This window comes from Manis javanica, chromosome 11, assembly GCF_040802235.1.
Source record: "Manis javanica isolate MJ-LG chromosome 11, MJ_LKY, whole genome shotgun sequence".
Classification (NCBI taxonomy): domain Eukaryota; kingdom Metazoa; phylum Chordata; class Mammalia; order Pholidota; family Manidae; genus Manis; species Manis javanica.
Window position 1 is genome coordinate 52,616,861 of NC_133166.1, and position 19,431 is coordinate 52,636,291.

The window sequence follows — 19,431 nt, forward strand, 5'->3', positions numbered from 1 at the left end:
TGTTTCTAATCTTTCTCCTCATCAATTCATTCTGTATGCCACTGCCAGGTTAATCTTATAGTAGGTTTCCTATGATACTATTCCCTTGTTCAAATATCTATAATGGTTCCTTATAATGTACTGAATTAAGTACAAACTCTTCAGTCTGTCATTTAAGGTACCCTTAATATGGCCTTATCACATATTGCCACTTTCATGCATATACCCTATAACCCAGACAAAATCATATAGTTATTGTTTTCCAGAACATGACCTGTAATTTCTCATTGCTATGTTGTAATAGTCCAGTGATGAAAATTTTATGATTAGTGTTTCAAATGTCCCCTCCCCTGTGCTTAGCAGCTACTGCTTATCAGTCATTGTACTCTTTCCTACTGAGTTGGGATTCAGTGTCTCAGTACAGTCCTACTGATAGCCACTACTAATAAACTAGAATTGGCACATGAGGCAATGTGCCAATAAACTGGATGGCCATGAACTTGCCATCCAGACAATGGTCCTTTCACCTAGTTGGCCTTTATCCCAGCTCCTGTTCTTGAATTTGTTCCCATAAATAAAAGTTCACTTCAAATGTTCCCTCTCCTAGAAAGCCTGTCCTGACTCCAATTATCTAAGGACATTACATGGCTGTTAGACCTCTTACGTCATCTTGCCTTGTTATTTGTATGCTGTTTGCTGCCCTTTTTTGAACCATATGTTTCTTAAAGTATTAAAAGTAGTAAAGAGTTCAGATTCTGGAGCTAGACTGGCTTAGTTCAAATCCTGGATCTGTTTCAACTAACTGTGACCACTTGAGCAAGTTATTTAACACTTTTGATTACAGTGTTCACAACTGTAGAATGGACACACTATTTGGACCTACTGCAGAAAGTTGTGAGGATTCAATGAGAAAATGTAAGTCAAGTGCTTAGCTAAGTGCCATTCACATATTAAGCCTTCAGAAATATTACCTATTTCTCAAAAACTTAAGCCAGACAGTTACCATATGATTTACCAATTCCATTCCGAGGTGTAATCCCAAGAGAATTGGAAGCGTGTTCACACAAATTTTCATAGCAGCATTATTCATAACAGTAAAAAAATGGAAGCAGCACAAATGTCCATCAACTGATGAATAAGCCAAAGGTGGTATATCAACACAACATAGCAAGGAATGGAGAATTTCAACCAGAACCCCCATCTTCCAGTAATTCACCAAAATGACCAACACAAAAGGAAAGAGGAGAAGTACTTGGTATATGTTTCTAGATCTTTTAGAAACCATGGAGTTGTTCCTTTGGCTACATACATGCAAATTTACAGGAAAGGTGTTAACAGGAGACATCGAAGAATAGGCACTGTTCTAAAAGGAATGCCAGACAAGTGTTACCATGGCAAAACTGAAAGAGTCTACAGTGCATGCTCCCTGGCATTCTGTGTTGGTATTGTGATAAACAAACAAGTAAAGGGTAAGATTCTTGTAAAGATAATTAATGTACGTATTGAGCATATTAAGCACTCCAAGAGCCAAGATAGCTTCCTGAAGCACATGAAGGAAAATTATCAGAAAAAGAAGAAAACCAAAAGAAAGGTACTTGGGTTCAACTGAAGCACCAGTCTGCTCCACTCAGAGAAGCACACTCTGTGAGGACAAATGGAAAGGAGCCTGAGCTGCTGGAACCCATTCCCTATGAAACCATGGCATGATAGGTGTTTAAAGAAAAAGACCTCTAGACTGTTAAAAAAAAAAAAAAGAATGAAGTACTGATGCATGCTACAACATGGTTGAAATTTGAAAATATATGCTAAGTGAAAGAAGTCAGGCACAAAAGACCATATATATGTGGTGACATTTATAAGAAATATGCAGAATAGAGAAATCCATAAACACAGAAGTAAAGTAGTGGTTGCCAGGGTGAGGGTGCAGGGGAGTGGGGAATAGTAACTACTAATGTGTATTAGACTTATTTCTGGAGTGACAAAATGTTCTAGAATTAGATAGTGGTTATGGCTGCATAATGTGAAATACTGAAACCCACTGAGTTGTACATTTTTAAATGTTTAAAATGATGAATTTTATATTATGTAAATTATTTCTCAATAAAAAATTGTTACTTATATGCTATTCATCTGTGTCCTAGAATACCAGTGAGACACCATTAAGAAAGTGATTTTTTTTAAAGGAAAGGTATTTAATATGGCCTTAAATACAAAGGTGAAATTATTCAGGTAACTTCTATAAATGGTAGTGATTACAATTGGCATGCAGAGCAAACCATAGATAAATGGTAGTTTATTGCTCTGTAGAAATTCTAAGAATAGACTAGGCCGAACTAAAACCAAATATTTCCAACAGTCTTGTGATTGCACTTCGCTAAAATACAATGTAGCAAGAAATACTACTCGGAACTCAAAAAAGAACTATAAATATCATTGATAGATATTTAAAAATCTAATTAAAATATATGGCTGTTTTTGGAACTCTTTTTAAAAATGTTAATATCCACCACTGACATGGAGAAATTATGGTCTGACTTGTAATTTCCCATTATACATAGGTGGGCATATACATTTATAATACTTTCTGGAGGGTGATTTGACAACATGTATGATATATACATATATCTATGGCTAGATAAAGGCCTGGAATGATGTACTCCAAGTGGTAACTTGAAGGTAGAATTAGGGATTTTTCTCCACTGTCATTTTCCAGTAAATTTTTCTACAATAAACATAAGTATTGCTTTTGTAATAGAAAATACTGATAGTATTTCTTAGCTTTTTGAAAAGTCATGGGGGCAAGGGGAACCAGTTCACTTTTTAAATCAACTTGTTAACTTTTTAAAAATTTATGAATAAACTAGAACCCTTTTAAGCTTCTTACTGGTATACCTATAAAGTGATAAATAGGTAAAATAGAGAAATAACTAAGAAGACATTTAGATCTGCAGTTGGAGAATGACTCCTGAGATACTATCTTTACAAATCAGCAATGCGAAAATACAGTATTATAATTAGTTTGATGAAAATAGATGAGGCAATAACCCCTTGGAATGTTTTAGAACAGAACTTTCACTTACTGAATAGCTAAATTGCCTTCCAAAATGATTATTCAGAGAATGCCCTTTCTACCACACCATTCTCAGTACTCAATGTAACTAGCAAAAAATTATAATCTCATTTTACTTTGCATCTCTTTATTAGTGAAACTGAATATTTGCTAAGGTTATTTATTGACTATTTGTGTTTCTTCTTTTGTGAGTTGTCTGTTCACCTGTAATATCTGTTTTTTAAATTATCTTTTTTTTCTTGTTGATTTGTTACAGCATTTTAAAGGGTAAAGATCTGAACTCCTCATCTGTCTGTTGCTCCAGGAGGAAGGGGATCCCGCTCTGGACAAGTTCACTATGTATTTGGTGAGACTGAAGGAAGACAAGGGCAAGTTGCAGGTGTTAAAAGGGGTTCATACCACGTCTCACAGCAGGAGGTCTCACCTCCCCTGACTCTCCCTCTAGGCTTCCCTCCTCTGCTTGCACCGCCCTCCTGCTCAGCTCTCCCTCTCACGTTCTTCTCTGTTCTTTCCTGCCCCTAGCACCAGGAAGAACTCTGTGGGTGGATCCTCCGTGGTGACTAGTGGACACCTGACCAATTAGGTGCCAGGAACTTAGGAGAAGGGAAAATGGGTGTTTCCCTTCCACCCCTCCCTTGAGAGGGTACTCCCATGACTGACCAGCTGCTCTGTGCCTGGTAAACATCCCATAGATATGCAAACAGCTCTCAATGTACACAATGGATGATATCAAGGCCAGGAGAGTATCCTGGTCAGAAATTTCCATTTTCTCTATTCTGTTATACATGTTTCATATATTTTTTCCAGTTTATCATCTGTCTTTTAACTTTAATAGTGTCTTATAATATCTAAAACTGTTTAATTTTTATGAGGTTAAATGTATCACTTTTTAAATATTTTTTCCTTTGTTTTTATTATTAGAGAGTCTTTACTCTAAGAGTAGATACTTTCCACCTGCATTTTCTTCTAAATCTTTTATGGGGTCATTTTTTTCTGAAAGCCATCTGGAGTTTATTTTGTAGAAAGATGTGAGAAAGGCAACTATTAAAAACAAATTTTAAAACATTACATATTGCAACAGATTCTGTGCAAAGAAAATATTTGCAATATTAAATATGTCCAAGGAGTCATCACTTAGTACCACAATATTTCCTATGACATAAACATTTAAACAGTTCTTCAGAGTTACTGGGCTGTGTGAAAACTTATTTTAACAGTTTTCCTTTGGGAAAGGTGTCTTTTTACTAATTAACATATATTATTTGAATGTTTTTCAAAGGGTTCATATTGCTTTGCTATTAAGTAATTGGAAATGTATTTTTTAAAAAAAGAAAGGTTACATGAAAGGTTGATGCTACGTGTGAGAGTCAGATCTTGAACTTAACCTTTCTGTGACTAAAAGAGAACAATAGAAACTCTTCATGAATCATATGGTGTGAATCATAAACACAATTACTGAATAGAATTCTAATGCCTATGAGGTGAAGTGGAAATCCTGCTGGGTAAAACCAGAAATCCTAATTTCAGTACTCCCTCTGACTCACTAAATTTCCTTAGATAAATTTCTGATAATTTCTACATCCATTCATCAATGCACTAAGCAAAGATCTTCGTTGTTAGCAAAGATGGACTTATAAGTTAACATACTAAAGTATTAAAAGCATCTTAACAATTCTTCCAAATAAAAATTAAATAAGAAAGTGGTTTGCTTGAGGCCACTCTGTATGGGAAACTGGAAACCACCTGAGCCCCAGTTCTTTCCACTGTCTCAGGCTGACTTAAATATTTATAGTTCTAGAATACATCATGTTTTCTTATAAGTTTAGCTTCATGTTTCTTTACCTTTACTCATCTCTTTCATTATTTGTATTTCTTAATCCCTGTTTGTTAGTAAATTTCTGAACTGTAACTATATGGCAGTGAGAAGGACCCCTCTCACCTAGTTAGAAGAAGACCTCCTTTGTAACCTGGGTATGGAAAAGGTCAGGGGCAGGAGAATGGAGAAAGGAAATAAATTAGAATTTTCTTTTTTTAACTACAGTACTAAACTAAAAATCTTCAGATAAGGTCAGTAATTCTACAGACCAGCAACTCAGGAAACCTAAAATTTTTCCTTGATTAATAAGTCTCTTCTCAAAGGCTAGCTATTATTTCAGTATACATAAATTCTCAAAGGTCCATTGAGGGTAGTGGAGTATCAGAGGTGAATGTTCTGGGGAATAACAGATACTTCATGTTACTGCTAATGAGACTGAAATAATAATGTATTTTAAGAAACCTAACCTTACTATTTTTAAATTCTAAATTCTAAGGATAAAAGAGAAAAATGAAAAATTATGAGGCAATTGGAGAGCTAAAACAGGAAAAATGGCAGTAGAGATACAAAACATATATACATATATTTATACACACATAATCCAAATCCAAGAAAAAGATAGCAAAGTTGGAAAGGAATAATATAGAGGTTCTGACAATAGAAAAAAGATTCTGCAGCAATGTCACCTGATAACAGAAGAAGGAAAAATATAAATCAAGTTATCAGAGTAGAGAAACCAAAGAAAGTCAATCTTAAAATGTTTTAAAATCTTTTGCCACATAGAAAATTATACTAATTTCCCATTTTGTATAATTATGGGTGAACAAATTATAAAGTACATAATATGTCTATATGTATAAATTCTAAAATTGATATTTCAATATTGATTTCCTTTTAAATTACATAAATTATATAACAGCAAGTAATCCAAGACTGTCCAGAGCAGGGAAGAATAAGAGCAGATTACTTAAATAGAACCCTCTTTCTATTTTATTATTAAGGGTGGTCAAAGAGCCATAGAATTTTAGCATAGGAAAGAATCATAGTTTATTCAGACCAAACCTTAATTCTCAGAAGGGACAGAGAGAGTTCAGGGAAGTGATTTGTTCCAAGTTATCTAGCTAGAGACAAGCAGACTTAGGACCAGAATGTATATTTTCTTTCATTTTACTTAGCAGTCAGGAAATCCTGCTATGTGCCAGGTGAGGTACAAAGTTTGGTGAACTTTTTTCCTCAGTCTTAAGGAGTGAAGTGGCAGTGTTGAGGGTGGATAAAGGAGAGCATGAACTTTACTCAAGCCATTCATGTATATCATTAAAAGAAACAATGCTTAAAAGCCCACATTTTATATGCTAAAAAACTCAGTTACTGAGAATTCTCATTTGAGGGCTTCAAGCCATGGAAGTACATGAAATAACAAAGGAGAATCTTTCACAAAAAAAGGATAAATGAGATCCTAGGTTCTAGGTTTCCTAACAGCTCTTCCATATAATGTGTGTTTTTAATCAGTAGCAGCAATATCAACATAGTGTTATTATCCTTCTTTGATACAGAATAAATGAATAATTCTTAAATACTGTCAATGATATAGCTGAGATACATGATTTGCTTATGTTCCCTTTTTTCATACGTTGTGTGTGGAAAATATGGTTTTGCAATTGATGCCAAATAAACTTGTACGTGAAAAATATCTGTGTTTACTTACATCATCATGACTACCTGAACATGAATTTATAAAAAGGAGGTACACAAAAAAATTGTGTGGTAATCAGAGAGTAAGATTATGATGATAAAATGAGTGATGAGTGAAATAATTAATTATCGTTGTAAAAATGCCAAGGTGTGAACAAAGAGTGAGAGTTTTGTGACCACCTATGACACAGGTCCTTGCCCCAGGACCCTGAGGGCAGCTCAGAACCACACTGATTCACATTCCTGTGTGCCTTGTAAAGATTAGTATAAGGATTGCTATTTTTAAAAGCATGACATGTAGCTGTTATTATTACCCACAGTGGGACATGAAACCAGATAACCTCTCACACTGTTCTTGATTTTCTTTAATTTTGTTATTAACAATCATTGTTCTTAGATCATAAAAATTAAACATAAGCTCTGGCAAAAGTGCCATTAGAGGGTGTGCATAAAATTGTAACATTTCCAGAATATCTCATCTGGCTTTAGTACATCTGCATATCAATAGGCATTCAGAGGTGGAAAGAAGTATGGCTTTAGTGCATTTGCATCATTCCTCAGGGGTCCAGAGAAGTTCATCTCCATATCTGTGGGTAATTACCTGGGCAAGGAGGGCTTATCTGTACCTGAGAGGTGAGAGGGAGGGACAGTTTTGCTGCTGCTGGAGCAGGAGAGAGAGATGGGTCGGACTGCAGTTTTGCAAGCAATAAACAAGGTTTAAACTTTATTTCTCCCTTTGACTGATTTTGGTTTTTAGAGGTATTTTGCCCCGGGATTTCCTTTCCTCAGACTTACATCTGGCACAGTTGGTAGGATTCCTCTGAACCCAAAATCTGTCATAATGGGTGTGACCTTTGGGTGGGCTGCCCCTAGAAATGATGGGGAAAAGTGGTGCCTGCTCCGAGGGGCATGCGTTCTACAGCCATGTGATCGTGGAGGTGTCACTACTGCTGCTGGCTGCGCTGACCCCAGCCCTTGGCCAGAGCCTAAGGCTACTGCTTCTGCCACTGCTGCTTCTCCTGCTGCCAGCCTGAGCCTGGTCACAACTATGGAAAGGAGCAGAGGTCTGGTATGCCTTATTAGAGAAGCAACTGGCTGCTGAGTACCACGCCTTGCTGGCTACAGAGCCCATCACCGGAAAAGCTCTGACCAAGGTAATAACCACCTATCCCATTATGGGGCGGTTGAGAGACTGGACCCAAAGGCCATGGAATGGTGTGGCACAGACACCTACTATATATCATGTGACTGGCCATTTGCCTTTGGCATCTCCAGGAAATGATGAAGCAGACATATTAGCCCAGGTGTGCTGGCCAAAAGGAAAGCCTGCCTCTGATGTAGCCTAATGGCTACATCAGTATTTGTTGCACATGGGGCAAAAAACAATTGGGCTGTAGCCTGTCAGTGGGACTTACCATTGACCTTTGATGAAGTCAAACGAGCCCAGAAGAAGTGCCCTGCACATTGTGCAGATCAGCAAACCACCAAGAGAGGCCTAGAGCATCTCTTTGCAGCCTATGACTGGCCACAGGTGATTAAGAGCAATCAAAGCACCCACTGTATTGGACATGTGTTGCAAGGATGCAGCAATTAGGAATTAGGAATTAGGAATTAAATGGATGTGCAGCAATTAGGAATAAAATGGACATGGCCCTGGACATTTCAACACATGGACAGGTGAAAAAGGCCTGGAAGCTGGCCTCCCATGTATTCCTGGAATAACAGCAAAGTGGCCCCCCCATAATCACAGTTATTTGCTTCTACAGTCCTTGTGTCCTGGATGTGACCCCTCGCTGTGGCTGCCATGTTATGGCTGGAATAGATGAGCTTTGGACTTAATCTGCATGGGACTTTGAACCTAGATAAATCCTCAGGCTTGAGAATTATCATGATTGTGTTGTTGTTCTCAAGAAAAAAATGCTTACACAGAGGCTTGACTTTGTCTAATGTTTGGTAAAAGTTTTGTGAGCAATCTAGCATAGTTGTTAGGAATGAGTAAATAAGTGTAGAAACATATGTTGTGCTTAAAGACTGTGCTATAAAGTACATTTACTTAATCTGCATAGGCTGAATCCTCTGGCTTGAGGATTATCAAGATTTTATTGCTGTTGCTATTGTATGTTAGAGGGGGAAGGAGTAAATTGTAAGGCAAGATTTCTGGAGGGGTGGCCTGTGGGTAAAATTGTAATATTTCCAGAATATCTCACCTGGCTTTAGTACATCTGCATATCAATAGGCATTCAGAGGTGGAAGGTGAAGGGGAGGGACGGTTTTGCTGCTGCTGGAGCATGAGAGAGAGATGGGCCGGACTGCAGTTTTGTAAGCAATAAATGGGTTTTAAACTTTATTTCTCCCTTTGACTGATTTCAATCTTTAGAGTTATTTTGCCCCAAGATTTCCTTTCCCCAGACTTACAGAGGGCTTTCAGCAAATGTTTCAAATAAAATATTTAATCCCTTTACCTATTTGTTGAATATGAAAATAACCTACATACAGATATAAAGTCAACCCTCAACAGGACGGGTTTTTTATTTTCCACCTACAGATTTTACTGGGACAAATTAAAACAGTAAACAATTGTTGAAATGTCATGGCTAAAATATCACAGAAACACCAAGTTCAGTAAAGTTGCATCTCTTGTTCTGAGAAGCATAATGGTACAGTCATCAGTGTGTGTTTAAGGTGTGGATGTGACCTTAAAACACAAAGCTTCATGGCTACAACCTTAACATTTCCTGTCACAGTCTTTGAGTCAGTCCTCATGCCCACACAATAAAGTGAATTTCCATTTCATTCTTGAGTTCACACAGGTAAGTGGGTGGGTATATGCTCACACTCAGAGATGCATTATCACATTAATCCAAGTCCATTAATCTTATTGCTCTGATTTTTTATTTATTTTTAAATTAAGTAATTCTTTACATACTGCCCTCCACTGTGTGGTAATAACTCAAAAAAGCACTGGCAAAAGTCAAGAACCAGGCTGCTACTTGGCCAATGACTGTTCAGGACCCTTTGCTTCATGCTTCAGTATCCCACTTTGTAAAATGAGAATCATAATATCTGGCCGAACTCCATAGATGGTCAGAATAAAAGCTCTTAAAGTGCTTTGGAAGAAAGGCATAAGAATATTGTGACTTTAAAAAGCAAGTGATACAATGAGATATCACCAGTTAGAATGGCCACTATCCAAAAGACAAGAAATAACAAATGCTGGCAAGGATGCACAGAAATGGGAACTCTCCTACACTGTTAGTGGGAATGTAAATAGGCTGCTTAAGTTTGTGCAAGAGAAGTTTGACACCGTCCAACTCCTGGTCCTTCGCCAAAAATATCAGGCCCTAGATACCGCTGCGGAAGATTCCTTAGTCTGATCAAGAAAAGGGGGGAAATGTAAAGGAGGGCAGAGGGCATCAAGAGTCAGGAAAAAGGACTAATAACATTTAACCTAACTGCCTAAAGCATGGGCCACCCAGTTTTGAATAAACAACCCGAGGCTAAGCTTAGAAATGCGCCTGCTTTAAGTTAGATAACTAGAAGTGGGCAACAGCCTGGGGGCGTGATCTGTGATAAGTCACATAGACATGCTTGGGTAAGCAAGAGATAACAATTGAAGCGGTCAGGCAACTGGAGTGTTCCCTAAAAGGTTACAATATAGAATGTGTTTTAAAATTATTGGTTGTAGAAATGCGCGGACTTCGGTGTAACGGCTGTGAAAATCCTATATAAGCAATACCTAAAGTTGCCTGGGGGTCGGCAGCTCGGACTCGGCCTGCGTGTCAGGGGAGGTGCTGTCGACCCCAGCTTGCTGGCTGAATAAAGACTTTGCCTGTACTTACATCTCCATGTCTGTGTGCTTTGTTCTCTCGGGAAAACCCTGAGTTCCTGGACCCTAACAATGTACCCACTGTGGAAAGCAGTATGGAGGTGGTGCCTGGGTTCTGGTTTGCGGAGCTGAAGAATGAGCTTCACAAACACTCAAGGTAGGAGAGCAAGGTATACGCTTTTATTTAGAAATAAAGTGAGAGGAAAGAGCTCCTGGCTCATGCCAGAAGGGGACAAGAGAGCCCTGGGTGGTGTGTTGTCTTGGGAATTCATAGCAGTTGAGGATTTGGGGGAATTGAGGGCTTAGGGTGTGGACTTGTACCACCTGCCCTGCCCTCTAGGTGGACTGGGTTGTTGTCTGTTTGCTAGGGCTGTTCACAGTGAAGTCACGGGTTATGCTGAGATACCCTTGCAGAACACTCAAACACTCCAGGCCAAGTTGCTCCTGGCCTTTGACCTTTAACTGATCTCACTGAAGATGTCTATATTCCTAGTCTAGTATCTTTGCCCTAGAAAATTAGTGTGACCTTGACTTTGCATAATGCTGAACACAAAGTTACAGTATGGACTTTACATTGTTACAGTGCTTTGACAGTAAATATCTTGCCTTGCTTTTTCCGGAGGCCCTCACCCTACTCTGTCTAAGCCCATGGTCCCTGTCTCAGAGGTTCCCAAAAAAACTAAAAGTAGAAGAACCATTCAATCTAGTAATTCCACTTCTAAGAATTTACCTGAAGAAAACAAAATCCCTGATTTGAAAAGATATATGCACCCTTATGTGTATGACTGCACTATTTGCAATAGCCAAAATATGGAAGCAATGTAAGTGCCCATCAATATATGAATGGGCAAAGAAGATGTGGTACATATACACAATGGAATATTATTCAGCCATAGAAAGAAAAGATATCCTGCCATTTGCAACACCATGGATGGATCTAGAAGGTATTATGCTCAGTGAAAGAAGCCAGGTGGAGAAAGACATACCATATGATCTTCACTTATTTGTGAAATATAAAAATAAAGCAAAACGGAATGAACAAAACAGCACTAAACTCATAGTCACTGAAAACTAACTAGTGGTGACCAGAGGGGAGGGGCTGGGGTGGGTGAACAAGAAGGATGAGGGAAATAAAGGGGCACAATAATTTGTAATCACAATATGTTGGTCATGGGAATGGTAGTACATCATGGAGAATATAGTCAATGATTCTGTAACATCTTTCTGTGTTGATAGTAGCTGCACTAGAGGGGGTGTGCGGCACAACAGGGGATAACTTGAATCACTTTGTTGTACATTTGAAACCAATATAAGATTGTATCTCAATGATACCTCAAAAAAAAAGCAAGTGGTACAAAATAAGATGAATACAGCAAGTAAATAACAAGAAATCAATCATGAACAATAATGTTAACTGGCCATTATTTTTTCTCCCTTTTGCTATCTAATCTTAGTATACCTTTTAATTCCACAATGGTTGAAATTTGCATGCATACTGGCAAAGGCTATAATATTCTTTAGAATCCAATATTACAGAGAAATATGCAGGGATATAAATCACCATCAAGAAACAGACTTTCATTTCTGTATTTGACTGTCCTCTGAGACTATAAGCTCTGATATCTGATGTGAGCACAAAACCTCATTTGCTTTTCTTTTGTTTTTTTATTTTTTATTTTATTTTAGTACCATTAATCTACAATTACGTGAGGAACATTATGTTTACTAGACTCACCCCATCACCAAGTCCTCCCCAGAAATCCCATTACAGTCACTGCCCATCAGCATAAGATACTGTAGAATCACTGCTTGTCTTCTCTGTGTTGCACAGCCCTCCTCATGCCCCGCCCCCACACATTATATATGCTAATTGTTATGCCACCTTTCTTTTTCACCCCCCTATCTCTCCCTTCCTAGCTATCCTCCCTAGTCCCTTTCCCTTTGGTAACTGTTAGTCCATTCTGGGGGTCTGTGATTCTGCTGCTGTTTTGTTCCTTCAGTTTCTTCTTTGTTCTTATACTCCACACATGAGTGAAATCATTTGGAACTTGTCTCTCTCCACCTGGCTTATTTCACTGAGAATAATACCCTCTAGCTTCATCCACGTTGTTGCAGATGGTAGGATTTGTTTTCTTTATATGGCTGAATAATATTCCATTGTGTATATGTACCACATCTTCTTTATCCACTCATCTACTGATGGACACTTAGGTTGCTTCCATTTCTTGGCTATTGTAAATAGTGCTGTGATAAACATAGGGGTGCATCTGTCTTTTTCAAACTGGGTTGCTGCATTCTTAGGGTAAATTCCTGGAAGTGGAATTCCTGGGTCAAATGGTATGTCTATTTTGAGCTATTTGAGGAAACTCCATACTGCTTTTCACAATGGTTGAACTAATTTACATTCCCACCAGCAGTGTAGGAGGGTTCCCCTTCCTCCACAACCTCACCAACATTTGTTGTTGTTTGTCTTTGTGATGGTAATGATTCTTACTGGTGTGAGGTGATATCTCATTGTGGTTTTAATTTGCATTTCTCTGATAATTAGTGATGTGGAGCATCTTTCCATGTGCCTGTTGGCCATCTGAATTTCTTCTTTGGAGAACAGTCTGTTCAGCTCCTCTGACTATTTTTTAATTGGATTATTTGCTTTCTGTTTGTTGAGGTGTCTGAGTTCTTTATATATTTTGGATGTCAACCCTTATTTGGATCTGTCATTTATTAATATATTCTCCCACACTGTAGGATGCCTTTTTGTTCTATTCGTGGTGTCCTTTGCTGTACAGAAGCTTTTCAGCTTGATGTAGTCCCACTTGATCATTTTTACTTTTGTTTCCCTTGCCCGGGGAGATATGTTCATGAAGAAGTCACCCATGTTTATGTCCAAGAGATTTTTGCCTATGTTTTTTTCTAAGAGTCTTATGGTTTCATGACTTACATTTAGGTCTTTGGTCCATTTTGAATTTACTTTTGTGTATGGGGTTCGACAATGATCCAATTTCATTTGCTTACATGTAGCTGTCCAATTTGCCAACACAGCTGTTAAAGAGGCTGTCATTTCCCCATTGTATGTCCATGGCTCCTTTATCAAATATTAATTGACTATATATGTTTGGGTTAATGTCTGGAGTCTCTACTCTGTTCCACTGTTCTGTGGGTCTGTTCTCGTGCCAGTACCAAATTGTCTTGATTACTGTGGCTTTGTAGTAGAGCGTGAAGTTGGGGAGCAAGATCCCCCCCACTTTATTCTTCCTTCTCATGGTTGCTTTGGCTTTTTGGGGTCTTTCCTGGTTCCATATGAATTTTTGAACTACTTGTTCCAGTTCATTGAAGAATGCTGTTGGTATTTTGATAGGGATTGCATTGAATCTGTAGATTGCTTTAGGCAGGATGGTCATTTTGACAATATTAATTCTTCCTAGCCAAGAGCATGGGATGAGTTTCCATATGTTAGGGTCCTCTTTAATTTCTTTTAAGAGTGTCTTGTAGTTTTCAGGGTATAGGTCTTTCACTTCCTTGGTCAGGTTTATTCCTAGGTTTTGTGGGGTTTTTTTGATGCAATTGTGAATGGAATTGTTTTCCTGATTTCTCTTTCTATTAGTTCATTGTTAGTGTATAGGAAAGCCACAGATTTCTGTGTGTTAATTTTGTATCCTGCATCTTTGCTGAATTCAGATATTTGTTCTGGTAGTTTTGGAGTGGAGTTTTTAGGATTTTTTTATGTACAATATCATGTCATCTCCAAATAGTGACAGTTTAACTTCTTTTTTATCAATCTGGATTCCTTATATTTCTTTGTTTTGTCTGATTCCCATGGTTAGGACCTCCAGTATTATGTTGAATAACAATGGGGAGAGTGGCCAACCCTGTCTTGTTCGCTATCTTAGAGGAAAAGCTTTCAGCTTCTCACTATTAAATATGATGTTGGCTGTGCATTTATCATATATGGCCTTTATTATGTTCAGGTACTTACCCTGTATACTCATTTTTTTGAGAGTTTTTACTATTAATGGATGTTGAATTTTGTTGAATGCTTTTTCAGTGTCTATGGAGATGATCATGTGGGTTTTGTCCTTTTTGTTGATGTGGTGGATGATGTTGATGGATTTTCAAATGTTGTACCATCCTTGCATCCCTGAGATGAATCCCACTTGGTCATGGTGTATGATCCTCTTGATGTATTTTTTAATTCACTTCACTAATATTTTGTTGAGTATTTTTGCATCTATGTTCATCAGGGATATTGGTCTGTAATTTTCTTTTTTAGTGGGGTCTTTGCGTGGTTTTGGTATTCAAGTGATGCTGTCTTCATAGAATGCATCTGCAAGTATTCCTTCCTCTTCTATTTTTTGGAAAACTTTAAGGAGAATGGGTATTAAGTCTTCTCTGTGTGTCTGATAAAATTCCAAGGTAAATCCATCTGGCCCGGCAGTTTTGTTCTTGGGTAGTTTTTTGATTACCACTTGAATTTCTTTGCATGTAAATGGTTTGTTTAAATTTTGTGTTTCTTCCTTGGTCAGTCTTGGAAGGCTGTATTTTTCTAGGAAGTTGTCCATTTTTTCTAGGTTTTCCAGCTTGTTAGCATAGAGATTCTCATAGTATTCTCTAATGATTCTTTCTATTTGTGTGGGGACTGTCATGATTTTTCCTTTCTCATTTCTGATTCTGTCAATGTGTGTAGCTTCTCTTGACAAGTCTGGTTAGGGGTTTATCTATTTTGTTTATTTTCTCAAAAAACCAGCTCTTGGTTTCATTGATTTTTTTCTATTGTTTTATTATTCTCAATTTTACTTATTTCTTCCCCGGTCTTTATTATGTCCCTCCTTCTGCTGACTTTGGGCCTTATTTGTTCTTCTTTTTCCACTTTCAATAACTGTGACTTTAGACTATTCATTTGGGATTGTTCTTCCTTCTTTAAATATGCCTGGATTGCTATATAGTTTCCTCTTAGAACTACCTTCGCTGCATCCCACAGAGGCTGGGGCTTTGTGTTGTTGTTGTCATTTGTTTCCATATATTCCTTGATCTCCATTTTAATTTGGTAATTGATCCATTGATTATTTAGGGGCATGTAAGTAAGCCTCCATGTGTTTGTGAGCCTTTTTGTTTTCTTTGTACAATTTATTTCTAGTATTATGCCTTTGTGGTCTGAGAAGTTAGTTGGTAGAATTTAAATCTTTTTTAATTTACTGAGACTCTTTTTGTGGCCTAGTATGTGGTCTATTCTGGAAAATGTTCAATGTGCTCTTGAGAAGAATGTGTATCCTGCTGCTTTTGGGTGTAGAGTTCTATTGATGTCTTTTATGTCTATCTGTTCTAGAGTGTTGTTCAGTGCCTCTGTGTCCTTACTTATTTTCTTTTTTGTGGGACTGTCCTTTGGAGTGAGTGGTATGTTGAAGTCTCCTAAAATGAATGCATTGCCTTCTATTTCCTTCTTTAATTCTCTTAGTATTTGTTTCACATATGTTGGTGCTCCTGTTTTGGGTGCATATATACTTATAATGGTTACATCCTCTTGTTGGACTGACCCTTTAATCATTATGTAATGTCCTTCTTTATCTCTTGTTATTTTCTTTGTTTTGAAGTCTAGTTTGTCTGATACAAGTACTGCAACAACTGATTTTTTCTCCTTATTGTTTTTCCATCCCTTCACTTTTAGTCTGTATATGTCTTTGGGTTTGTGGTGAGTCTCTTGTAAGCAGCATATAGATGGGTCTTGCTTTTTTATCCATTCTGTTAGTCTGTGTCTTTTGATTGGTACATTCCATCCATTTACATTTAGGGTGATTATTGAAAGATATGTACTTATTGTCATTGCAGGCTTTAGATTTGTGGTTACCAAAGGGTCAAGGGTAGGTTCTTTACTATCTAACAGTCTAACTTAACTCACTTATTAAGCTATTATAAACACAGTCTAATGATTATTTCTCTCCATTCTTATTCTTCCTCCTCCATTCTTTATATGTTAGGTGTTTTATTCTGTACTCTTTTGTGTTTCCTTTGACTGCTTTTGTGAGTAGTTGATTTTATTTTTTGCCTTTAGTTAGTATTTGGTTGGTCTGCTTTCTTTGCTGTGATTTTGTTTTCTCTGTTGACATCTATTTAGCCTTAGGAGTGCTTCCATCTAGAGCAGTCCCTTGAAAATATCCTGTAGAGGTGGTTTGTGGGAGGCAAATTCCCTCAACTTTCGCTTGTCTGAGAATTGTTTAATCCCTCCTTCATATTTAAATGATAATCATGCTGGATACAGTATTCTTGGTTCAAGGCCCTTCTGTTTCATTGCATTAAATATATCATGCCATTCTCTTCTGGCCTGTACGGTTTCTGTTGAGAAGTCTGATGATATCCTAGTGGGTTTTCCTTTGTCAGTGACATTTTTTCTCTCTCTGGCTGCCTTTAATACTCTGTCCTTGTCTTTGATCTTTGCCATTTTAATTATTATATGTCTTGGTGTTGTCCTCCTTGCATCCCTTCTGTTGGGAGTCCTGTGGGCTTCCGTGGTCTAAGAGACTATTTCCTCCCCCAGTTATAGAAGTTTTCTGCAATTATTTATTCAAATGCACTTTCTATCCCTTTTTCTCTCTCTTCTTCTTCTGAAACCCCTATAATGTGAATATTTTTCCATTTGGATTGGTCACACAGTTCTCTTAGTATTCTTTCATTCCTGGAGATCCTTTTATCTCTCTCTGCCTTAGCTTGTCTGTGTTCCTGTTCTCTGATTTCTAGTCCATTAATGGCCTCTTTCACCTCATCCAGTCTGCCCTTAAGTCCTTTCAGAGATTGTTTTATTTCTGTATTCTCCCTCCCTACTTGATCCTTTAGCTCTTGCATATTTCTCTGCAGGTCCATCAGCATGGTTATGACATTTATTTTGAATTCTTTTTCAGGAAGTTTGGTTAAGTCTATCTCCCCAGGCTCCCTCTCAGCAGTTGCCTGTGTTATTCTGGAATGGATCAAATTCTTCTGCCTTTTCATGGCTATAGAGGCAGTCATGGGCAGTTGCCATGTGTGTTAGCTGGGAGAACAGAGTCCCTTCCTGCTTGCTGGTTGCCTTGCAAGTCCTCGGAGCAGCTTCCAGTTTTATTTCCTGTGCCACGGCGGGCAGGGCAGCCCAGAGCCCTGCAGGGAGGGGCAGGCGTGCCAGGTGTGCCCTCCTATGTGAATGGAAACCCTTGACACCTTGTCCTGCTTCCTCTGTGTGTGCTCGGCTGCTGCACACCGGTGCGTCCTCTGGGTCTGGCCCAGGTGGCTGCAGAAGAGGCTCTGGGTGATTGCTCTGAGCGCAGCTGCTCTCAGGCTGCTCCCTTCATATGGCGGGGATGCACCAGAGAGGGAATGGATGCAAGGATGTTTATCGCTGTGAGAGGCTTCATAGCTGTGCTGCCTCCCAGGGGACTGGAGCTCCTGAATTTCCCCAGGATTCCCAGCTGCTGGACTGAGTGTACTGGGACACGTCCATCCAGCTGTAAGGCCCCTGTCCCTTTAAGACTTTCAAAAAGTGCTCGCTTTTCTTTTGTCCCAGGGGTGCTGGCTGCTGGGACCCACTCGAACAGTTTCGCTAATATCCAGCACACCACGCAATGTGTATCTGCGCTCCCATGCAGATGACTAGGGCTGTGTATTTAGCAGTCCTGGGATTCCACTCCCTCCCCGCTCCGACTCCTCTCCTCCCACTGAATGGCTGGGGTGGGGGGATGCTCGGGTCCCACGAGGCCGCAGCTTGTATCTTACCACCTTCGTGAGGCGCTGAGTTCCCACAGTTGTAGATGTAGCCTGGCTGTTGTACTGTATCTTCTGGTCTCTTTTTTAGGAATAATTGTATTTGTTGTATTTTCAAAAATATGTGTAGTTTTGGGAGGAGATTTCCACTGCCCTACTCACACTGCCATCTTGGCTCCTCCCCATCCTCATTTGTTTTTGATCCAAATATCCTGATGTGTGGGTGGGAGCCTTCTACCAAAGAATGTCATCAAAGTTCATGTTTGCCTATTCTACACCATGAGGTGTCTGACCATTTGCCTCTCCCAATATAATGTGAAGCACTTTTCCTACCTGAAAATAAATAATTTCCACCTAAAAAAAAGATGTTTGGAGCATAACAACATAGAAGACACTTTGCTGGGTACTGTGGAGGATATGAAGATGTATAAGTAAGTTTTTGTACTTGATATGAACTTTAAAGGCCTACATTCTTAGATACAGATCTTAGATTAAATTCCTTAAAACAGGGACTGTTGCTTATCTCTATGCTCAGAGCTTAGCGATGTAGTTTAGCTAAATGAATGACTAAATAGAATGGGTGTTCTAATGAACATGTTTCCTGTTCTAGGATATCAGCTCTAAGAAATCATTTTTTAGCCTCTTCAGTTGATCCCAATAGCTTAAGAACAATAAAATGATTGAAGAGGGAGAGAAGGATATATCTTAAAAAAATATTTAGCAAACAAGGTGGACAAATGGAAATCAAGGAAGAAAAGACTGGGAGAAGGGAAAAGAAACTGCAGTGTCTAGAAGGCATTAGGAAAGCAAAATTTCTGCAGAAAGTTTAGGAAGAATTCAGTTTATTCTAAATAAGTAGAATAAAATAGGCCTTTGTGGGGAGAAAAAAAGAATTGAGTGGAAATTGAATTAAAGATTAGGAAGGGGGAAAATGTTTCCTCAGGCTTCTAGCTAGTACCAAGCCTCTCTGGCCAAAACATAGAACCTTCAATAATGTCCCAAAGAACTGTTAAGCATGTATTTGGACAAGGAAGTATGTGAACATCACCTGGCATAGGTGTTCTTCATTACTTGAAGCAGTAATTCTCAAACGCTTTGATCTTGGGACCTCTACACTCTAGCATCATCAAGAGCCCCGAAGAGCTTTTATTTATGTGAATTATATCTAATGGTACTTATCATAATATTACACCTTAAAACTGAAAAAATTTCGAAATATTTCAAATCAAGACAACACAGTGTACTTACTCTTTGTTTCCACATAGACTCAAAGAAAAGTTTAATATTTCAAGATAACTATTCGTTTCAAAATAATGAGGTTGCAGATAT

The 19,431-nt window shown here is 38.4% G+C and overlaps 1 pseudogene; it reads left to right on the forward strand.

Annotated features, from left to right (window-relative positions):
- Positions 1-1,199: 1,199 nt before the first annotated feature.
- Positions 1,200-1,686, forward strand: LOC108404808 (large ribosomal subunit protein eL21-like; annotated as a pseudogene).
- The last annotated feature ends 17,745 nt before the right edge of the window (positions 1,687-19,431 follow it).